Source organism: Dermacentor variabilis, unplaced genomic scaffold, assembly GCF_050947875.1.
Source record: "Dermacentor variabilis isolate Ectoservices unplaced genomic scaffold, ASM5094787v1 scaffold_26, whole genome shotgun sequence".
Taxonomy (NCBI): Eukaryota; Metazoa; Arthropoda; class Arachnida; order Ixodida; family Ixodidae; genus Dermacentor; species Dermacentor variabilis.
This window is the reverse complement of record NW_027460434.1, coordinates 752,543-777,346: the sequence shown is the minus strand read 5'-3', so window position 1 is coordinate 777,346 and position 24,804 is coordinate 752,543. Positions and strand designations below refer to the sequence as shown.

Sequence of the window (24,804 nt, the reverse complement as noted above, 5' to 3'; positions counted from 1 at the left end):
TACCGAAGATTGACTGGCTATCGGAAACGTGCCATGGAAACTGGCTGCTAGTATCAACGTAGCTTCTGACGTAACCACCCAGCAGCTATAAAAGCAGCTCGCCACCGAAGACCTGCTTCACAAGCATTCAGCAGCAGCGGCACCGCAGGAGCTGCTATCCGGACCCTAAAAACTTCGCCCTAAATTGCAGGTTGGTCTTCTGCATTTTTTGCAATTTATTTTCTTTTTCTTTCTTTTTTTTTCCCCTGGTAGCCGCTGCTGCTGATTGTTCGGTCTGTGACGATCGAAAAAATGACTGACACATGTCTTACATGCAACGAAGAGCTTTCTGAGGATGCAGTGTTCCTAACGTGCTTGGAATGTCATTTTGTGTATCATATTGGCACATGTTCAGGGGTAAATGAAGCCGCATACAAAAAGAAGACAGGAAGTGCAAAAAAGGCATGGAAATTCCCAACATGTAAAACAGCTAAGGCTCGAAGCAACCAGAGCGGTAAGAAAACAAGCGAGGAACCGGAAGCAAATCTTGCAAGTGAAATTGCAGATATTCGTCTCGTGCTCACAGAAGTACTTAAGATTAAGTCAAAAATAGATACACTAGGTGAGATAAAGGCCACTGTGGATGGTATTGAGCAGTTTATGCAAGAAATGGCCACAAAATACGACGAAGTTCTGTCAAAAATAAAACAGCAGGATGCAGACATGTCTGCCCTCGGAAAGCGAGTGGAAAAACTCGAGGCTCGGGTAACAGAACAAGAAAACCAGGAATTAAGGCAACAAGTTAACGAACTAGAGCAGTACAGCAGACGTCGAAATTTAGAAATAGTTGGGCTTCCCTATCATGATAATGAAAACTTGCTGGAAAAGCTTAATGTCTTGGCCACTGATCTCGAGCTTCCACCCCTTTCCGAGGCAGATGTTGAGGCTGTTCATCGATTGCCCTCACGGTCTATCAATGACATTGAGGTCGGGGACAGTGCTAAGAAGGTTGCATCTGTTCTTGTTCGCTTCGTATCCCATTCAACCAGAGACGCATGGCTTGCAAAAAAAGGACAACTAAAGGAAACGAAACCTAAAATTTTTTTCAATGAAAAACTGACAGCACAAAACAAGACGCTTTTCTGGAAAATGAAGAAAATGGCGAAAGAAAAAGAGTATGTGTTTGCCTGGCTAAAGAATGGAAAAATGTTTGTTCGTCGCGGCCCCCGCAGCCGAGCTATCAGGATTAGGACGACAAATGATCTGGACAAGATACGTTGAGAAACGGGCGGTACGCGCATCGCGGTATCTGATAGCACTGACACCCTTGAAAATTACAGTCCCGTTCACATATTCTTATCATGATGCTGATTCGTTCAAACATTCAAAGCACCTACGAGAAAAAAAATTTTCCTTATTCCATCTCAATGCTCAAAGCCTTCGGAAGAAACAGGATTCTGTGGAAATCTTCCTAAATGAATTAGACCATAAATTTGAAATTTTAGCTTTCACTGAAACTTGGTTCACCAACGATTATGATGTTATACAGTTTCCAGGATACAAATGCGTATCAATTTCAAGGAGTGATAAGACAGGGGGAGGTGTGGCTATTTATATAATGAACTACCTAAATTATGCCACCATAGAAGAGTTTTGTATAATAAATGAACACTTTGAATGTCTCATGTTAAAGTGTGCTGGTACCATACTTGCCGTTGTATATAGGCCGCCTTCTGGATCACAGGCTACTTTTTTTAGAATTTCTTGAACACATGCTAGAACAGTGCATGCAGTTTAAGTTGCCTTTAGTTATTTGTGGTGATTTTAATATCAATCTTTTATTGCTTGATTGTAATCAACAAAGAATGCTTGATATTTTTTTCTCGTTTGGTTGTGAAAATGTAATACATATGCCAACTAGAGTGACAGACACGTGCCATACTTTACTAGATGTGTGTTTTACAAGTTACAAAAAAGATGATGTGCAAGCAGGTGTACTAATAGCTAATATTAGTGACCACTTACCTATTTTTATGTTCTTTAAACCCTACTGTACACCACAGAGTCTTTCCAAAACATGTGCACCCATTACATACAGAATCGTTAATGAAGCTAAGACCACAATATTTAGAAACTTAGTAGCAGAAACAAGCTGGGCAGATATTCTTCAACTATCTGACCCCGTCGCAGCATATGACGTCTTGATTAAAACAATTACTGAGCTCTACAATCAAGCCTTCCCTACCGTAGAAATCAAAAAGTGTAAAAAAGCCAGAAAGCCATGGATAAATGCCGACCTTCTAAAAAGAATTAGAGAACGTGACAGACTATTTGCCTCTTTTATCAGAACGAAAAATATGGACTGTTTGACTGAATACAAACAAATTCGTAATAAATTAAGCTCCGACATTAAAAAAGCCAGGACTAGTTATTACGAACATAAGTTTACTGATATCTGCAACAACCCTAAACAAGTATGGAATACAGTAAACCAGTTAATGTCCAACAACAAAAGAGACGGCATCTCTGAACTCGTTATAAATGGAGTGCCTTACACAGGGGCGTCGCTTGCTGACAAACTTAGTAAGCACTTTCTTATATCAGGGGCTTCAAGTAAACCTCAGGCAAGTAATTGTGATTTTACAACGTATATCACGTCCAACATCCAAAACTCAATCTTCATGTTTCCCACTACAGAATTAGAAATCTGTACAGTAATCAAAAACCTAAAAAATAACAATGCATGTGGTGCTGATGATATTAAAGTTCAACCTATAAAATCCATCAGTCACATGATTAGTCAGCCACTTATGCATATATGCAACCTGATTTTGAGTACCGGAATATTTCCAGATAAATTAAAAATTGCAAAAATCTCTGTCATACACAAGGGAGGTGATAGAAATGACATAAATAATTATAGGCCAATTTCAGTCCTACCAATCCTCTCGAAAGTAGTTGAACAAGTTGTAAACATCAGGCTACTAAACTTCTGCAAGCGAAACGATATCATCGCCGAGCAGCAATACGGATTCCAGATTGAGAAATCTACTGAAATGGCGCTAATAAAAATTAAGGATAAGATAATAGACAACTTTGAGCAGAAAATATATACAATAGGTGTTTTCCTAGACTTTAAAAAGGCATTCGACTCCATTAAGCACCCTGTTTTACTGTACAAGTTATATAAATATGGCATTAGAGGAACGGCTCTCACATTAATAAAGAATTACCTCCTAAATCGTCACCAGTACACGAATATTACGAATGCAAAATCCAGCTTAGGTCAGATACATTATGGAGTTCCACAAGGATCAATCCTTGGGCCGCTGTTATTTCTGCTTTATATAAATGATATAATTAACGTGCCCTCTACACCAGAAATAATAATGTACGCTGATGATACCAATGTATTCTTCTGCGGACAAGACCTAGAAGTCCTCCAAGTAGAAACCAATGTATGGCTGGAAAATTTGTCCACGTGGCTCTACGGTAATGAATTAGAGTTAAACACTAAAAAAACTAAGTACATTATATTCCGCGCTCGTAACAAGTGTATAAAACAAGAAATAGTTATCCAATTTCGCGATGATTTTATCGAACGTGTACCAACACATAAATTTCTTGGTGTCATCTTTCACGAGCATCTTGACTGGTCACCTCACATTGAAAAGTTCGCACTGGTATATCTAGGTCCATTGGTATCATGTATAAAATAAAGAGCCTTTTGCCTATCTGGCTAAAGAAACAACTATACTTCACACTGGTACATTCGCATTTCCACTATTGTCTTCTTGTCTGGGGCACAGCACCTAAAACAAGCATAGAAAACATATATTTATTACAAAAGAAATTTTTGCGCCTAATAGATAATGCACCATACCTTAGCCACACTGCCCCATTGTTTAGAAAACATCAACTGCTTACACTGTGGAATGTTATAAACAAAAAGATAGCATTAGCTAGTTACCTACAAATGCATTCCGATCCTACGGCTTTTTTTCAACAATATCTAACGAAAACACACACCTACAACACCCGGCACATATGTTACAATAAGGAAAAAATACGTACAAACTACGGCACCCAGAAACTTAGCTACAGAATTTCCAGTTTTTTAAACGATCACCATCCTGCTGTAAACATTATCCAAGAAAGTAAATCATTCAAAGCTTTAAAAAATAACATCACTATGTATCTATTGTCACTGCAGGCATAACCACTCCTTTTGTTCTGTTTTTTCTGTTGTTTCTTACAGCATTTTACCAATTGTATATAAATATTCAATATGAAATAACTCTCGTTTCAATGTTACCAATCCACTCTGTATTTCCATCTCGTTTAGTGTTTATTTCATGCGCTGAATGTCTTGTGCTCTCGAATGGGAGCAAGGGCGCAGACTCGTTGTCAGGCAACCACTTGCCTTTTGGTCTGCGCCCTAGGCAACTGTACCACACGTTGTCTGAATAAACTCTTTGACTCTTTGACTCTGACATCCAAAAGCACTCAGTAGAAAACATAGTTATAGCTGGTAGGAACAAATAAACAGGGTGCGATCAAAGTTGTAGAGGTGCTCTAAATGTTTTTCTACTACACCTGTTAACGACATAAGTCATAAAGTCACACTGATGGTATAAACACAAGTTCACCAGGAAAAAATTGCATCGTCTCAGATGACGGGACAGTTGACCACAATATAGGGGGAAGAGAGTTTCAACACGTAGAGTGCGAGTCATATGCAAATTTTGCTCTTGATGTGGCTTCATTGCAGTGCGAAATTTGTCTTGTAGTGCGACTCCATGGCATCATGCTGCCATTAAGCCACACTACCATGCCTGCCAACCTGGCAATATCACAAAACGGGAGACTTTTTATTCGCGCCAACGGGGTAGCAAACTTTGCTTACTTCAAAAATTTGTCAGAGTAGCTTTGCTCAAAACATGGTCCAGAATGACGTCCCTTCACTAGCAGCAGGTGTTGGAGGGTTGTGTTGCACAATGATGAGTGGAATTCAGTCCTAGTTTATTGCATCGTGCTAAAAATCTCACGCTCTGCCCTGCTATGCGGTATCACGAGTAAATCAAGCATCACTTTAGCAACTCAGTGTAACATGTTTTCCATGAGTGTTTTCAACTTTTCCAGCCATAGACCACTGCACCTTTCTTCATTCAGAATGTCCTCTTGAAGACTGCATGCCTGCAGTGTGGCAAACTCAGCTTCGAGAGCATCTAAAGCGTCTTCAGCAGATTCATTGGAATCTCGGGGCAGCAGCTGAGGGAAACTCTGAATAAAAAAACGAAGACTCGAGAGCAATGCCTGTGAAATAAATTTAAGGTTGGCCACCTCCGCATTCTTCAGAGTTGCGTCCACATCTATAACGCTTCGCCTCATTGCATTTCGGAAAGTTTCCATAGAAGAGGCCCAACGTGGTCGCATGACACTAAGGGGTAGGTTGTGTTCGACAAGGAATCCCGTAAACAGGCACTCCACACGTACGACACTGTTGTCGCAGTTCCGGAGAAAGTTCATTATGTTGTCTTGCTGCTCAGCAGTGCAAACATAGCTTTGATGCTTCGCCGTGGAAACGTGCAGTTTCAAGTCGCCTTTGCCACCGTGAGACACGCTGTCATCGCATCCACACATTGTACAAGATGCAAAATGTTCCCCTTTTCTTGATGTCAAAAAGCATTGAAATTCAGAAGTATAAGATCACAAAAACTTCTGCTAATACGTTTTCATGGGCTTTGATAGCGCCATGGCATCAAGCACACAAAGATTGTAACTTTACACGGTGCACAGCACATACATGGCCTAGCCAACACTAATCATACACACAAGCAGCAGCAACAAGATGCACCATGGAGGAAGGCATGCATGAAATGCGAGAGCTACATTGGCTCTGGCTTTGGTTGGCTTACTAGGCACCGTAGTCAGCTGCTTAGTCGATGATACCTATGGTGCTAGTGCGGCCGTTGTTGGTGATGCTGACGATTACGTTGTGGTTACGTTGTGGTTGTAGATTCCACAGTGCTGGTTTCGGAAAAACCATTATTGCGCGAACAGAGACCACTTTTTGGGAGATATAAAACAGTGATCATACAATCGGAAAGTTCAGTCATAAATCGGGAGTCTCCCAGGCAAATGGGGAAGGTTGGCAGGTATGCACTGCTTTCCACTTTTAATCAAATATAACAATATATCGGTTATAAAGATGAGTCAACGTAACGGTGTCCACTTATGCATTAGGGCTACGAGAAAAAAACATACAGTGGACCCGTGGTTATACGTCCCCCGGTTTTGCGATGACCCGGGTTTTACAACGGATTAGCACAGTCCCGGCGAAGTCCCCATAGAAGCAATGCATTAAAAACCGCGGCTATCCGACGCAATTTGACGCCTGACCCATGTTATACGATGACTCTCGCGAAGCACGGGACAGAACGGTGGACGAAAGTGCTGCGGGTCTCTTTCCTTACTCCGTGTCTCCCACCAGCAGCCGCCTGTGACGCTCGCTGTGCGGAAATAGCACCTTCTCCACAATCACTTTCTCCCTCTTCTCGGTGGCGTCGCCTCTCATCGCATTGGGGAAGCGCTTCTCTCCCCGTCACCAGCAGCTGCCCACGATGCCCACTGTGCTGAAATGGCGCCTTTTCTTCTCCACAATCACTTCCTTCCTCTCTTCTCGGCGGCATCACCTCTCGTCACGTTGGGGAAACGTTTCTCTCCTTCCAGTTTCCCAGCAGCAGATCGCCGACAAGGTAGCGTGGAGAGGCTAGTTTATCGCATGTGTTCTTTGCCGTTATCTTAGTGGCCAGCATTCAGCGGAGGTTTTCAGTTGTGTGGAGCAACGCAACGCACGATGTCCCGAAAGCGGACAGTTCTGTCGCTCGGCGATAAGCTGAATATTATCGAGGAAGCAGAAAAGTGGCATGGAGCCACGAAAGCCAGCATTGCCCGGGACCTTAAGATAATATACCCGAATCTTCGCTTAAGACGACCTTGGCAAACAAAGCGGTGATATTGCGGAATGCCAACAAGTTCGGGCTCAAGAGGAAAGCGGCAAAAGAAGGACAGCATGAGAAGTTAGAAAAAGTTCTCGTCGAGTGGCTGCATCAAGCACGGAGCTCAGTGATCAACGTTGATGGCGCCATTCTGAAAGAAAAGGCGGACCTTGTGGCATTGCGTCTGGGCATCGACGACTTTCAGGCATCGAACGGGTGGCTAGATCACTTTAAAAAACGAAACAGGATTGTGTACTGCCGCCCCTACGGAGAAAGCACTTCTGTGGACATTTCAATGGTCGCTCCTGGAGATGATTGCTGCATGCAAGCCCTGCGACGTTTTCAACGCCGATGAGAGCGGCATTTTTTCTCATATGCAGCCCGAGCGAACCCTTGCCTTTAAGGGTGACAGCTGTCATAGTGGCAAGCATAGTAAAGAGCGTGTGACGGCACTATTCTGTGCTAACAAAGACGGTTCAGAGAGGCTGCCCATGCTCGTTGTTGGAAAGTTTGCAAAGCCACAGTGCTTTTAAGAACTTGAAGATGCTGCCGTGCCACCACAACTTCAACAAAAAGGCGTGGATGATGTCTTCGCTCTTCAGCAATCTTTTGCAGCAGCTGGATAACAAAAGAGGTGCTAAGGCGAGCGAAATATTGCTTTTCATGGACTAGGCACTGTGCCACCCACCCGATACGTCCAGCCTGAGGAACATAAAGCTTGTTTTTTTTTCGCCCAACTGCAAAAGCGGGCTGCAGCCGCTGGATGCCGGCATCATTAAGTGCGTCAAGCAAGGGTACTGGAAGCAGTTAGTGCAGCATTGGCTGGCGGCTATGGAGCACAGCGAGTCAGAAAAAAATATCACTGTGCTCGACGCCATGCATTTTATTGCCAGTTTGTGGAACGTGGTGTCGCGAAGCAGAATCGCTAACTCGTTCAAGCACCGTGGCTTTAAGCGAGAGACTGCCTCCTCTGCTGGGGACGCAACAACCTCGATGCCGCTTGAGGCTGATGCAGGCTTCGCCGAAGACGATTTCAAGGGTTTAAACTTCGCCACAACCTTTGCCGAGTATGTGGAGGTCGACGACAACATTCTGATCTGCGGCGATGTGTCGCTAGATGACACCATCGAGGAGGCTTTGCCTAGTGCCAACACCGCTGCGACATCGGACGAGGACAACGACGACACGACAGATGCCATGCCTGTGCTTACCACGTTCGCCGAGGTGCTACGGCACATAGACAGCATCCGCAACTTCATCTGTCTGCGTGACGCCGCAGAGGACCTCCTCTTGGATGTTGCCCAACTAAAGTGAAAGCTCTTGGTTCACGGATCAAACAACGTCCAAAAGAAACTTACCGACGTTTTTTTTTTTAAGTTCGCGCAGCCTGGCAGGAATCATGGCAATGAGCAGTGGAGTGCTGTAAAGGTTCGTTTAAATAAAGCATGATCGGTACCTGTACTGAAGCATTAATTTTTATCGCATTTACTTTTTGGTAATTTGGGTTTCCAAGCCCTGCAGAGTATGTTTGTAGTTTACATTGAAGTTTCTCGTAAATCCGTTGCGCGAAATAAGTAGTATTTTTATAGGCATAATTTACGTTCCGATTTTACTACACTTTTTCGCGGTTCCGAGAAAGTCATATAATCGGGATTCCACTGTACATAACAGTGTGTTATTTGCTGCATATCGGATATAACATTTGAAATCTTGCCTTCAAGATGGCATTTTCCATGCACAATAATCTAATCATGACATTTGCATTGCTAAGTTTCCTTAAAAGAATGACGAGGCAAAAGGTATGCCTAGGCAAGCTTGTGTCTGCCACCATATGCAGCATGTCCCGCCCATGTGCCAATTGCGAAAACCATGGTGAGCAGTGCGAGTTGGCGCAGCATGCCACAAGGTGCCACCAGCTGCTTTGCGACTGTGTCACCTATAATCAGGCTCCATTATTGGCTCCATACGTGTCCAGAAAAGGGAGAGAGAAAAAAGAAACGAAGGCAAAGCTTCACGTGTTGTTTCTACAATCTCTCTCTCTCTCTCTCTCTCTCTCTCTCTCTCTCTCTCTCAGCAAACACAGAAATGCCCCGCGGAAGCAGCCTTGTACAGCTCAGTTAGTAGATATTGACGCCGATAAAGCACAAAGCTGTGTCACTTGAGATGAAGCTACAAATTTTGCAAGACTCTGAGAAGTATGAGCTCACGCAGTCAACAATACTGACAATTCGAGAGAAACTGGGAGCACAGTGATCATGAATGCTGGAACCAGTGCCATGCCGACGGGAAAGGCGGGCTTTCTGCACTAGGGTGAAACCCCGAATGGGTGAAACCAACACGGCGAAAGTGGCTGACATTACTGGGCTCTGGGAGCATCTCGCTACTAATAATAAAACAGGTGGTGCTTCGATGAAGGATTTTCTGAGTGCAATAGTGCTGCCTCATTCTCAAAGTGACCTCCGACGGGGTCAACCACAGCAGTGGCTGTGACGACGAAATTGACAATGAACCGTCTTTGACACCCACCCCGATGTTCACAGAAAGTGCACTGTCATCGATTGAGTTGCTCATTGGTTTCATACATGCTAAATTGTTGCTGCCAGTGTTCACGCAGCAGTTGGACACGATGCACACTGCGGTCGGTTGTGCACCTGAAACTCACACAAAAGCAAATGCAGATTTCCAACTACTTCAACGTGCCTAACACTTGACACGCTATTTAAAAGTATAAACAAAGATTTTATTTTCTACAATGGCTACTTTTTAGCGCAAGTAACGAATTTGGTTTTGGAGCTACAAAAGTATGTTTGCCAGCATTTTTTTTTTTACGGCAGTCCAGGTATAGCGATAATCGGTTATAACGATAGCATTTTTCGTTCTTCTTGATATCGTTATAAGTGGACTGCATTGTTGTAAATAAAGAAGAAGGGGGCCAAGCACAAGCGGCCATGGGCGCTGCTCGTTCAGTTGCTACCAGATGACAAACGAGTCAGACGTCTTGGCCTAATCCGTGTTGTTGTTTTGCTACATTTCAAGTGGTGTCAAAATCGACCCTATCATCTGGTCCTTGAGTTCCGACAATGAAACAACTCTGCCCTAAACGCGGCTTCGTCTGGAGTGCCATCACCAAGGCCATTTTTACGATCTACGTGTGTTGATAGCACCTGTGCCACGTGTCATGTGTCTGCGTTATCGGGCACTCTCGCCCTGATGTCTGAAACGTTGTCTGTCCGTGACGTCACTTGTCACATGAGTGCTTGCTATATTGGCGGCGAGGAGTTACGGAGTCGCCATCTATCGGAAGCGCCTCGCTGGCGTAGTATGAGGGATCACGTGGCGCGCTCCTCATAGGTTTTGCTGTCAGCGCTCACTGAAAACACCACGCGCGAGCTCTCACGGACATTTCTGTAAGTACTTTCGAAACGAGAGAAGTTTCTTACTGTCTAAATAATAATCTTGGGCAAACTGAAAGCACACAATCGTTTACAGACGCTATCTCTTTACCGAATACGTACAGTGAACGCCACTGCGCGCCGTCGGCGCGATGGAGTCTCCCGAACCGGCTTCTTGTGTGAAAGGTAGGTAAACGCTGAGAGAAAACTATGTGAAATATGTTCTTATAGTGTTTGTATAACTAAATGGAGTGTAATAGAACGAAGCCTCAATGCAGCGATCGCGAAGATTCGCAGCGACCGACTGCGCGTCTGCATGCTTGTCCGCGCACTGTTTCACTTTCTCCGCGCGCGCGTTTTCGCACCGTGCCATGAGCTTTAGGCCGCAGAATATGAGCATTTGACAGTATACAAGCAACCATTGTTGCGTGGGTGCTATCAGAGCTGTTCAAAAATAATTTCATTGTAGAGACTTCGACGCCTACGGGGACTGTGATGTGCCGTCGCGATGATTCAATCTTTCTTTTCTTCTAAATTCTTTGACCTTTCAATACTATTTCTCGAGTTGCGTCGCACTGCATGTTTATCGGTGCTCTCAGCATGCAATTTCCCTCTGCTCCTTTTTTGTAATCCTGTGCATTAATTCATAACACAAACATGACCATATGCCATGTTTTGTTTTAAATGTGCTTCTTACCGCTGCCTTTCCACTCCACTGAACTTGCCAGTATCTATAGCATCGACAAGTTCATACACCAAACCGTCATGACATTAGTCGGGCAGCGGACTCGGGCGAGCGTCTCAGTGCGCGTTTTCAGAACATCGCAGACCGGGCGCCGTAGCAGAAATCTTCCTCGCGTCTGTGCTTGCTGCATACCCGAGTTGCAGCCGATGACTGTTTGCTGGTTTTATGTTTCGCGAGCCAAGCTTCACGCAGCTTCTTGTCCTGCGGCTACGTGTGAATAAGGCTGACACTGGCCTCCGTTACGTGCGTCCGGCCCTGCGGCACCGAGCAGTAGCCTACCATGTTGCGCGCCTTCAAAGGCAGCCACTACCTATTGTAGTGCTTTCAAGCGTTGTAAAGGAGACACTCGAAGCAGAAAAATTTCGCCACTAAATGAGGACCACAGCGTTCGAGGGAATTTAAACTCGTTTTCAGCTCCCTTCGGTGCGCCCGAAGCAGCCGACGCGGCCGCTATGTCTACGTGATCCCTCCTAGCACGTCACGCCGACGGTGGCGCCAGCTTTTCCAGTGGTGGAGCTCAAGGCCAATAGATATGCTGCCTGCGTGAAATAAAGGCTGTTGTTGTTATCGTGCCGGGATCGGGGGCCAGGCTCAGTTCCTTTCTGCCCGCTGCCCGGCTGCGCTAGGCGTCCGGCTAGGGCCGGAACACTACATGGTGTCAGAAGTGGAATCCTCTGGCATTCGAGGGGTGTTGCCTTAACTTTGTCAACCGCAGCCATGTCAGAAGACAACGCCGTCAAGCCCTTTAACGGCATGTTCGCGGTTCCAGCTCCGCCAAGGTTTCACTTCGATCAGACGTCCGAATGGCCTTCTTGGATCCAACTCTTTGATGACTACCGCTTCGCCTCGGGCCTAAATGAGCAAAGTGAAGAAGCGCAGGTCCGCACGCTACTTTATATGATGGGCAGGCAAGCAAGAGAAATTTTCTCTACTTTTGCATTACCCGAAGAAGAACAGAAGCAATACGAACTCATCAGAAAGAAGTTCGACCAGCACTTCGTCGCCACAAGGAACCTTGTTTATGAGAGTGCATGCTTTCACCGTCGCATTCAAGAACCTGGAGAGTCAGTCGACCAATTCGTTACCGCGTTGCACACGCTGGCGGACCGGTGCGACTACAAGGAAAAAGAGCGCATGATTTGCGACAGGTTCGTGATCGGCCTCAGGGATGTGAAGCTCTCCGAGTCGCTTCAAATGGATGTGAATTTGACTCTCACCAGTGCTTTGGCAAAAGCGCGCTTAAAGGAGACCGTCCAACGACAGCAGCAACAACAGCGAGTAACACAACGAACCCTTGGTAGCGGCGACCAGCAATCTTGACGCGGTCAGCAAGCAAGGGCAGCCCAGAAAGAATTCTTCAGGACAGCACTCGGGCAGCTCGTCAAAGAACTGTTCACCTGGAATACAAGGTCCGCGCCCCAGAGCACAGTCCTACCGACCAGGCACACCCGGGTCATGTCCCAAGTGCGGTCAAGAAGCGCACCCCAGAGCCTCGTGCCCAGCAAAAGCAGCGAAATGCAACTACTGCGGTTGTTCCAGACACTTTGCAGCTGTATATCGAAAAAAGACTGCACGTGATCGAAAGAAGGTACAACTTTCATCTCTCCATATGGACAAGGGGGCGTATTTCGTTGGCGCGGTGAACGGGGAGTACAGTCGCCGACCGTTTATTCGGACCTCACGGGGACTGCGGAAATGTCCGAATAAAAAGGTGTCCGAAAAAGCAGATTAAGAAGAAAAAAAATTAAATCCTTTATTTCCACGCACTTATTCGGGCTCGGCAGTAGGCTTGAAGAAATCGTGAATACGCCATTGCACGCTGTTCCATTTACGCACAATCAGATAAGCCTGAATCTCGGAGAGGGTCGTACGGTTACTATAGGCGGCTGAAAGCAGTCACTGTTTGTGCACGCTCTGCGTGCGACGGCAGCGTAGCACATGGTGCGTCATCTTCCGACTCGAAGTCATCGTCTGGCGGTGCAGCAGAAACCTGACGAATGATCTCGCCATCATCGAGTTCTGCGCATGTCAGTACAGCAGTGTCAGCACCTGTGAAACTTTCAAATGAGACGGTGTCCGGAATCACAATGCAACTACTGCGCAGGTCTCGGCAGAACATTTTCCACGTCAGTAGGGAGCACATCGGAAGGCGACAAATCCTAGGCCTCCTGGCACCCGCTTGCCGGTATTTCCCAGCGCAGTTTGCGCGGGCACTGTCGGCACCATTAGACATTAGACACTTGATGCTATGTTTCCGTATGCCGCGTTGGATCACCGCAACCTCGACACCGCACACAAAGCAAACACCACCGTGCCGACACCAGTCGCACAAACGAAAAGCGTGGCCTACTCGCAGCGTCGTGCGCGAAGAAACAAATCAGCTGCTGGATTGTCTTGACATGGCTTACTAAGCTGAAACCGAAACTGCTGTAGAGCCACTCTATCGAACCAGGCAGAGACGATGATGATGAGCGGGGATTTCCAGTAGCGCCACTTCGTGGGGCAGCAGGTAGGCTCTGTTCAAAACAAAAATGGCGTTCAGCAAGTCGAACTATGCGCCGGTCATAGTCGGTGCATGATGCTCTCGATCGAGTTGGCTCAAGGAGTGTCCGAAAAATCAGACGAGAGGTTGCAACGTGTCCGAACTTTCGGCAGTTGTTATACATTATGGTCTATGGGGTAAATGGCGGTGCCGCAAAGCTGACCGAATAATCGGGCATGTCCGAATTTTTGGAGTCCGGAAAATCGGTCGGCGACTGTACTCTAATTCTCGGTATGTACAGGTCGTCATTAACGGCACTCCGGTGTTCGCTAAAGTAGATTCCGGTGCTGAAGTTTCCGTTGTGCCCTCAACGTTTCTCGGTTTGCCTACCAGGCTAGAAAAGTGCAACCTAATCCTAACAGGCCCGTCAAATGAGCCACTGAATGTTTTGGGAAAGTTTCATGCCACTATCCAGTGGAAACAAAACACTGTCCAGCAAATCGTGTACATGGTCTCGCTATTACGCTCCGTACTTTTGGGTCTCCCAGCGCTTGAGGCTCTAGAAGTTATTAAATTCGCAGACTCGGTCAGTAACGCAACAGCCGTCGAAGCTTCCTACCCGCAGCTTTTCAGTGGTCTAGGAGCGATAAAAGGAGAATACAAAATTCGACTAAAGCCGAACTCGATACCTTTTGCAATTCATGTTGCGCGTCGCATAGCCTTACCCTTGCGTGACTGAGTTAAGCAGGTGCTCGAGCGTATGGAGCGAGATGGTGTGATCCACAAAGTAGATGAACCAACAGAATGGTGTGCAGGAATTGTGCCAGTTCTCAAACCAACTGGAGCGGTTCGTATTTGCGTTGACTTGAAGCAATTAAACAAAAGTGTACTTCGCGAGCGCTATGTCATGCCGACAGTGGATGATAGCCTCGGTCTTCTAAGTGGGGCCTCCGTGTTTTCGAAGTTGGACGCCAACTCTGGCTTCTTTCAAATTAAGTTGTCGCCCGAAAGCCAGTTGTTAACTATGTTCATAACACCAATTGGGCGATACTGTTTTCAAAGACTGCCGTTTGGAATAACGTCAGCACCCGAGTTCTTTCAGAAGAAAATGCCGCAGATACTTGAAGGAATCCCAGGCATGATAAACAAGATGGATGATGTGCTCATTTTCGGCAACGACAAGGCTCAACATGACGAGCGCCTGCGTCTTACTTTAGGTCGTCTCGCAAGTGCCAGCGTTACGCTAAACAAAGAAAAGTGTTCTTTTGGGGTAACTGAGGTAAAATTTCTTGGCTGTGTGCTTAGTCGAGATGGCATCAAGCCGGATCCTGAAAAAGTTCGTGCTATCAAAGAACTGGCGACGCCAGCTAACGTGTCTGATGTTCGACGGCTGCTCGGTATGGCTAATCATCTGGCAAGATTCACACCAGATTTGGTTTCGAAAACAGCGCCTTTACGTCACTTGCTTTTGAAGGGTTCCGAATGGACGTGGGGACCAGCCCAAGAACAAGCGCTGTTGTACGTCAAAGACGTTATTTCTTTGACGCGCGCCATGGCCAACTATGATGTAAAGTACCCTACGATTCTTTCCGCTGACGCTTCATCATTCGGGTTGGGGGCCGTACTGATGCAAGTTCAGCCAAACAATGAAAAAAGACCTGTTGCATTTGCGTCATGCTCGTTGACGCCTGCCGAAACAAGATACTCTCAGATTGAGAAGGAAGCGTTGGCAATGACTTGGGCGGCAGAACGATTCGAAGGGTACATCAAAGGTCTTGAAATTTTGTTTGAAACCGACCACAAACCACTTGTAACGTTGTTGGGAAAATCACCTTTAGATGCTTTGCCACCTTATATTCAGCGCTTTCGCATGAGGCTTATGCGGTTCAGCTTTGCGGATGTGTGTGTCCCGGGTAAGAGCCTCGTTACTGCAGATGTATTGTCTAGAGCCCTGATTCAGAGAAAACAAATTGATGCTCATGCGCTGAATGTTGGCGAAGTCGCCAAGTTCGTTTCTGGCTGTGTGACAAATGCTGTCGAGGCTAGCCTTTTTGAACGAGTCAAAGCTGAACAGGCAGCAGATGAAGTCTGTCAAGCTCTTGTAAAATTCAGTCTGGAAGCCTGGCCAAAGTTCTCATCGCTGTCGATGGTCTTTCATCCATACTGGCAGGAAAGAGCAACGCTGACAGTCGCTGAAGGCGTGCTACTCAAAGGTGCACGGCTGGTGATCCCACAAAAATTACGCGCAGAGGTCTTGATGCGCTTGCACGAGAGTCACCAAGGAATTGAAAAATGCAGAGCTCGAGCCAAAGAGTCCATATAGTGGCCTGGGTTGAGTTGCCAGCTGAGAGCTTTGGTGACCAATTGCCCAGTGTGTGCGGAGCACAGGGAACAAAAGTCGGAACCAATGATTCCGACAACCACTCCACGGCGTCCTTGGCAAAAGCTAGGCATTGATCTTTGCCATATTGAGGGAAAAGAGTATTTGGTGGTCGTGGATTATTTTTCTAGATACCCAGAGGTAGCCTTGCTATCTTCGACAAAAAGTGTCACTGTCATTATGCACCTCAAGAGTTTCTTTGCAAGACATGGCATACCAGAGGTTGTTGTAGTGTAGTGTCGCCCCCTGTCAGATCTCGGTGTCATCGTACATGCATGTTTTGTAGTTGTTTAGCTAGATGGCGCACCCCCCTTCTGTCATGTGACAAACTTGGAGGTGTCATCTGGCGTGTGAAGCCTTTACTAGATATAAACGGCCGTGGGTCGGCCGAGTCTTCGTTCCGGTTTTCATCGGGAGCAGTTTGCTCCGTGTCTCTTTCCTGCGCCGGCGCTTGCCGCGCGTTCGCCCGGTCGGGGCCCCCCGCTTGCCTGCCGCTGCCGACACAACATCTTTTGGCGACGAGGATGGGATTCCCGCAGCGGTTCCGACCGAAGCCCCGGGAAACCAGCGAGCTTCGTAAGTGAAGCGTCCTTTACGTGTCGGCACGGCCTGCAAACGCCGCCGACGCACTTGGCGTCGCGAGGCTTCCGAGCCTAGGCCTACTCGCCCCCTTGTTCTTCCGTGCCCCATTCCTGCTGCGAGCTCCGGCTTGTTTTCTGCACTGTCTCCTGCGCGCTACCGGGCATGGCGTCTTTTACGGCGAACCTTCCCGTTTTTCTTGAAGTGCCCGGCCCACCGTTAATTCCATGGTATCGCTGGAAAAAAATTTTTCAGGCCCACCTCGAAGCGGCCGGCGGTGGCGACTGGACGGACGCGCGACGAGCGTCCGCGCTCGTCAGCGCTCTCGGGCGTGAGGGACAACGGAAGTACTTTGCAGACGAGGAGCAGGAAGCAGCAAGGCAGTCGCCCGGCACAGCGTCACCGTCAAGCGAAGCAGAAAGGCAGTCGACTGGCGCAGCGTCAACGTCAAGTGATGCGGTCCCGCCAGCGTCAGAGTTTCCGAGACTCTTGCAGCGGCTTGACCGGCTGTTCGCCGCGTCAACAAATGTCCTGGCGGAACGGCACGAATTCACCAGCCGAAAGCAGTTCGAGGGAGAAGGATTCCTGGAATTCGTGACCGCATTGAAGGAGAAGGCGGTACAGTGCAACTTCGGCACAAGCTATGACGAGCGCGTCCGAGACCAAATCATACATGGGGTAGCGAACGTCAGCGTTCGCGAAAAGTTATTAGCTCATGGCGAAACCCTGTCCCTGGACAAGGCAGAAGAAATTGGACGCTCGTTAGAAGCCTTGCATCGAGCGAACCGCGCGTTCGGCTCCGAAAATGTACGAAGAATCGAGGCACCTCAACTTGGCGTTCCGTCGACGGGCCAAGATGGCCGACTTCTTCCGGGGAGCCGCCAAGATGGCCGACGTAGTCCGGGAGGCCGCCAAGATGGCCGACTTCTTCCGAGAAGCCGACAAGATGGCCGACTTCTTCCGAGAAGCCGACAAGAGGGCCGACTTCTTCCGAGAAGCCGCCAAGAGGGCCGACATTTCGCACATGGCTCCTCCGGGAACCGTGGTGCATGCGACAGGTGTGGCAGCACGAAGCATATTGCAACGTACAGGTATTGCCCCGCAAGGAACCGGCGGTGCAACGCCTGCCACACGTTGGGCCATTTTGCATCAGTATGCCGGAAAACCCGTACTGTTCAACACGTCTCTTCCGCAGAGACGCTGTCTTCAACTTCCGCAAGGCAGCCGTCCGCGTCTGTCTTGACGGTAAGCGCTTTTGAAACTAAAAAAGATTTGGAAGTTCCGGTCGTAGTGAATGGAGTCTCCATGCGACTGCCGGTGGATACGGGAGCGTCTGTGTCATGCATGACGGCCGAAGATTTTAGAAATAACTTTGGTCGACAGCACAGGCTGTCACAACCAACAGTGGACTTGAGAAATTTCTCCAAGCAACGCATCAACATTCAAGGCCTGTTTCAAGCCACTGTCCAGTTTTTCCAAAGGTCATGCTCCGTCACGTTCCACATAACGACTACAGGAACATCACTGCTGGGTTTAGACGCCATCCAACGCTTGGGCATACAGATCGACGGTACGTCGCTGACATGTCGTCTACCATCGCTTCCTTCAGTACAGAGCCCCACAGGTGTGCCTCCGGGTTATGACCACCTCTTCAGTGACGAGTTGAGTCTCGTCAACAACTGTGTGCACCGAATTTATCGGCAGCAAGATGCGAAACCAGTATCTTCAAAGTTGCGCAGACTACCCCTGGCTCTCCGTGACCAGGTCCCAAACGAATTGCGACGTCTCAAGGACTGCGACGTCATCGAGCGCGTCGAGGCTTTTGAGTGGGTGTCTCCACTCGTGGTGGTGCGCAAGAAGGATGGAACCATGCAGCTCTGTGTAGATCTACGGAAACAGGACAGCCTTGTGCCTCACGTTAAAGAAAGGGTCTTGCAGAAACAGTGGCAGACTAAACAGTACGTAGACAAACGTAGAGGTGCTCAGGCAACTCGTATCAAGGTGGGAGACACCGTCAGAATAAGATTTAAGAGGAAAGGATTTTTTAAGTACAGTAAACCTCGTAAAGTCAAGGCCCAGATAGGACCATCTACTTTTTTACTCAGTGATGGGAAGATGTGGCATGTGTCTAAGTTAACCCTAGTGATAAAGGGTTCAGCAGGTCGTACATTGTGTACAAGTGACAAAGATTTTTGTACTCATATTCAAACTTGGATAGTCATTCCGATGACTTGTCTGTAGTGACAGCGTCTTCTCATAGTCATAAGCTTCAGTTAAGTAGTGCGTCTGACTGTATCACTTCCGAGTTTACACAGTCAGCAGTCGTCTCTGATTCCGTAGGAGAATCTGTAGCCTCCCAGGACTTGTTGGGACGTCGAGAGGTGCTTCCTGGGCAACCCTCTCCAGCTTTGAGCGACAGCCACATTCAATTGTCCAACCAGGGGGAGGGAAATAGTGGGACGACTGGGTCTTTAAAGTCGACCGATACGCGTTACAACCCCCAAAGTTCTTCTGAGGTACGCACGCGTCCTCATCGTGACAGAAAACAGCCTCCGTGGCTCGATGATTTTGTTTCTGTAGTGTAGAGCGTATTGCCGTCTTCGAAATGCCACGGCTAGGGGCCTCGCTGTGACATTCAGGAGACAGTCCACATGTTTCAATAACACAGGTATAAAGTGCTCCTTGTTGCGGTGCAGTGAGTTTTGTGCAGTGTTCCTTGTCAGACTTTGTTTGAGTGACTGCCTGTGTTATGGTGCCCAAGACTGGTGCGCGTGTATGTGAACTTGGGCGGGGACGGATTGAATTTGTTGTGGACTTAAGTGCGTGCTTTGTGTGCGACTGGTGCGCATGTGTGAACATGGGGGGAATGAACTGAAATCGCCTTTGGACTTAAGTGCGCATCTTGTGTGCGCGTTTCGCTGTATGTTTACTTTGTTTCCAGGGGCGGATGATGTAGTGTAGTGTCGCCCCCTGTCAGATCTCGGTGTCATCGTACATGCATGTTTTGTAGTTGTTTAGCTAGATGGCGCACCCCCCTTCTGTCATGTGACAAACTTGGAGGTGTCATCTGGCGTGTGAAGCCTTTACTAGATATAAACGGCCGTGGGTCGGCCGAGTCTTCGTTCCGGTTTTCATCGGGAGCAGTTTGCTCCGTGTCTCCTTCCTGCGCCGGCGCTAGCCGCGCGTTCGCCCGGTCGGGGCCCCCCGCTTGCCTGCCGCTGCCGACACAACAGTTGTCATGTCGGATAATGGACCACAATTTGTATCTCAGGAATTTAAGTCGTTTGCTCGTGACTATGGCTTCCGCACTGTGACGACGAGCCCCAGATACCAGCAGGCAAATGGGGAAGTAGAAAGGATGGTCCAAACAATTAAACAGCTGATTATAAAAGCTAAGGACCCCTATCTTTCACTGCTAGCATACAGGGACACCCCAGGGCCACTTGGAAAAAGCCCTGCAGAGCTTCTGATGGGCAGGCGGCTATGCACAACAGTTCCTGTCCCTCCCAAGAGCCTTCTGCCCCAGAGGGTGAGCCTGAAAAAGTTCAGAGATCGCGATGTAACCATCCGACAGCGTAGGTACTTCAATAGTCGTCGTAGGGCTCTTCCGCTGCCAGTCCTCAAACCAGGAGCGGAAGAATGGGTGACAGACTGCAAAGTGAAAGTGCGAGTCTCGCGTCTTCCACAACGTCTGAGGTCGTATGTAGTTAGAACTTCTACTGGTGTAGTTCTAGAAAGAAACAGGAAATTCCCGGTTCACTTTGTTTCCCAGCAGAATGACTGCGAGGAAGCAGGAGGTAGCTATGACTTTCCGCAGGCATATGATAGTCGGGTAGAAATGGAACGGGAAACTAATCCATCTAAAAACAAGGCACCTGCCGATCCATCTAATACTCCTTTGCCACAAACTGACCCTCCTGGATATAGAACGCGATTTGACCGTCATGTCCGACCGCCAGATCGATATGGGTTCAGTGACTGACTGTTATTTTGTTTTCAGCGTTGGTTGCTTCAATTAAAGTGTTCATCTTTTGTTGGCTGCAGTGCTAAGTTTCGTTGCAAATGCCGATGTATCTTTTCAGAAAAAAGGGGAAATGTGCTGATAGCGCCTGTGCCGCGTGTCTTGTGTTTGCGTTATCGGGCGCTCTCGCCCTGATGTCTGAAGCGTTGTCTGTGCGTGACATCACTTGCCACATGAGTGCTTGCTATATAGATATGCTGCTTGCGTGAAATAAAGGTTGTTGTTATCGTGCCGGGATCGGGGGCCAGGCTCAGTTCCTTCCTGCCCGCTGCCCGGCTGCACTAAGCGTCCGGCTAGGGCCGAAACACTACACTACGCGCTGCTGACAGATGAGGGCACCCCTATGCGAGTGCTGGACCAGCACCTCTAACTTGTCTTAACGAAGCAGGCAGAGCTCATCGAGTTCGACCACACAATACAATATAAGTCCTGGAAGTGGACCTCACCACAGCTTTCGAATACAAACAAAAATTCAGCTTTACCAAGACTAGCATGCCACCGACCAGTGCCCACAAATCATTACTGTCTCCGTTAACTCCACTGCGAGTCCAACTGTGCAACTTGTGTGGCCACTTTACTCAGCTACTCCTTCCGCCTCACCCAGAATGTCACCCGTGGCTTCATTCTACCGCATTGCCCTGCCAAAGCTGCACATCTCAATCTTTTCTGGTGAGCAGCGCGATTGCCAAGGCTTTCGGGACCAGTACCAGGCAATCATTCACAGCAATGACTCGCTATCCAAGAAAGACAAATTTAAATATCTGCCACCGTACTTGTCCGGGTCAGCTAAGACGGCAATTCAGGGTATCCGCCTTGCCGAGGCAAACTATGATGTCACCATCAAGGTGCTATCTGACCTGTTCGGCTATTGCAACATGCTGGTCAGTGACCATCTGGACCACCCACTCGCACTGGCACTCATTCACAGTTCAGCTTATCTTGACAAGCTTCGAAACCTCTACGATGATATCATTTTCTGCAAAATGCACTGGAGAGCCTTGGCACCAGTGCACCAGACGAGTATGCCGCTGTTCTGCGATGCATCATCATGAAGGCCTTACCACCTGACCCTGGTATCCTGTACCATCAACAGCTGAAGGAGGCTTCTTCATCAAACCACCCTGACAGGGCAGCAGTTACAGAAGACAAGTCCCAGCAGGTGAAACATCGTTTAACCTTCCTACGAATCTAAGTCTAGGTGATGGAGGAAAGCTGTCTCGACGAAGCCAACTCATCTGTAAGCCAGTGGCATCATGAATGTGAATCACAACCTCTTGAGCCAAATCTGCCCTCTGCAGCAGCTCTATCAATTGACTTATGCTTATGCTTTTGTCCCTGCCTCCTGTGCAATGCATAGAACCATTCAGTTCAGGAATGCTCCATGTCACTCACCTTGAAAGAAAAACACAGGAGGCTTCAGGTACGCAGGCATTGCTTACCCTGTGCCAAGCGCAACCACGTTGCCAGTGAATGCCTAAGCACCAGAAATTTGCAATGTGCTCACTGTGCTGGACAACACTTGATATCGCTGTGCAATTTATGTACTCCGAGTCAAAACCAATCAAATTGTCTGGGCAATGCATCTATGCCATCCGTGCAAAGTGCAAGCAGGCCAGAATCCATCAACACACCATCTCGACCAACCTCCGTGTATATAACTGGTACTGGACTTGTGCCCGTACAGTTGCCAACCGGTTTTCCAGACCTTGTGGGGACCAAAAAATAGTCCAAAAAATTGAATAGTCCAAAAAATTCGTTTAACCAAAAAAATAATATTTATTAGGCCTAGAGCAGCTTCATGGGATAGCCGAAAGTGGACGTGGAGGAGCCCGAACGGCGAGACTAGAAGTGAAATAGACCTCATACTCTGCGCTAACCCTGGCATCATACATGATGTGGACGTGCTCAGCAAGGTGCGCTGCAGTGACCATAGGATGCTAAGAACTCGAATTAGCCTAGACCTGAGGAGGGAACACAAGAAACTGGTACATAAGAAGTTGATCAATGAGTTAGAGGTAAGAGCGAAAATAGAGGAATTTCAGATCAAGCTACAGAACAGGTATTCGGCTTTAACTCAGGAAGAGGGCCTTAGTGTTGAAGCAATGAACTACAATCTTGTGGGCATCATTAAGGAGTGTGCAATATAAGTCGGTGGTAACTCCGTTAGACAGGATACCGGTAAGCTATCGCAGGAGACAAAAGGTCTGATCAAGAAACGCCAATGTGTGAAGCCTCTAACCCTACAGCTAGAATAGAACTGGCAGAACTTTCGAAGTTAATCAAGAAGCGTAAGACAGCTGACATAAGGAAGTATAATATGGATAGAATTGAACATGCTCTCAGGAACGGAGGAAGCCTAAAAGCAGTGAAGAAGAAACTAGGAATTGGCAAGAATCAGATGTATGCGTTAATAGACAAACCCGGCAATATCATTACTAATATGGATGAGATAGTTCAAGTGGCTGAGGAGTTCTATAGAGATTTATACAGTACCAGTGACACCCACGACGATAATGGAAGAGAGAATAGTCCAGAGGAATTCGAAATCCCACAGGTATCGCCGGAAGAAGTAAAGAAAGCCTTGGGAACTATGCAAAGGGAGAAGGCAGCTGGGGAAGATCAGGTAACAGCAGATTTGTTGAAGGATGGTGCGCAGATTGTTCTAGAGAAGCTGGCCAACCTGTATACGCAATGCCTCATTACTTCGAGCGTCCCGGAATCTTGGAAGAACGCTAACATAATCCTAATCCATAAGAAAGGGGACGCCAAAGACTTGAAATATTATAGACTGATCAGCTTACTGTCCGTTGCCTACAAAGTATTTACTAAGGTAATTGCAAATAGAATCAGGAACTCCCTAGACTTCCGTCAACCAAAGGACCAGGCAGGATTCCGTAAAGGCTACTCAACAATAGACCATATTCACACTATCAATCAGGTGATAGAGAAGTGTGCAGAATATAACCAACCCTTATATATAGCTTTCATTGATTACGAGAAAGCGTTTGATTCTGTCAAAACCTCAGCAGTCATGGAGGCATTACGGAATCAGGGTGTAGACGAGCCGTGTGTAAATATACTGAAAGATATCTATAGCAGCTCCACAGCCACCGTAGTCCTCCATAAAGAAAGCAACAAAATCCCAATAAAGAAAGGCGTCAGGCAGGGAGATACGATCTCTCCAATGCTATTCACAGCATGTTCACAGGAGGTATTCAGAGACCTGGATTGGGAAGAATTGGGGATAAAAGTTAATGGAGAATACCTTAGTAACTTGCGATTCGCTGATGATATTTCCTTGCTGAGTAACTCAGGGGACCAATTGCCATCCATGCTCATTGACCTGGAGAGGCAAAGCAGAAGAGTGGGTCTAAAGATTAATCTGAAGAAAACTAAAGTAATGTTTAACAGTCTCGGAAGAGAACGGCAATTTACAATAGGTAGCGAGGCACTGTAAGTGGTAAGGGAATACATCTACTTAGGGCAGGTAGCGACGGCGGATCTGGATCATGAGACGGAAATAATCAGAAGAATAAGAATGGGCTGGGGTGCGTTTGGCAGGCATTCCCAGATCATGAACAGCAGGTTGCCATTATCGCTCAAGAGAAAAGTGTATACAGTCCACTCCCGATAATTCGAAGCCGCTTAATTGGAATTTTCGGTTAATTAGAAGTGAAGTGCTGGTCCCGTCAGTTTTGCATGCAATCCTATAGAAGAAATCGCTCGATAATTCGAAGTCCTCATCCAGTAATATTGTTTAATTGGAAGTTAATTTTCAGCCGGGATCCTCGAGGTGACCGTCATTCTTTGGTAGAATGTGCAATTTTTCAAGTGTTGCAACAGTTCCGTGCTCCGTGTTGGTATCATCGCCACCGCAGCCGCCCGCAACGCCATCCTTCTTGGAGCGGCGCGATTATTCATTGCTAGGGCTGCTGTGGCCTCCGCGATAAACTCCGGCGGGAGGCGAAGCGGCTCCCGCCGGAGGCCCCGCTCGGCTGCCGCGCGTGGCCGGAGCTGATCGCGGAGGCCACGCGGGTGCCATAGGTGCACGCAGCGCTGCATACTGGCAGTGGCGAGATTGTGCGAGATTAGTCTTGCAGCGTGCGCAGCGTATGTCGAGGCGTGTGTTGGTCGAGCGCCTTTGTGCGGGAAGCTCGTAGGCTAGGTTGTTCCACGAGTGATTCGGAATTGACTGTACCTAGTCGCGCAGTTTATAGCCATGGCA

At 47.6% G+C, this 24,804-nt stretch overlaps 1 protein-coding gene and 1 pseudogene across 4 annotated transcripts in view; one reads left to right on the top strand and one right to left on the bottom strand.

Moving 5' to 3' along the window:
• The window catches only part of Atg14 (autophagy related protein 14), a 250,050-nt gene that overhangs the window by 95,662 nt on the left and 129,584 nt on the right, over nucleotides 1-24,804 (bottom strand). The window lies entirely within an intron of this gene.
• LOC142568649 (uncharacterized) lies at nucleotides 11,835-15,795 on the top strand (annotated as a pseudogene).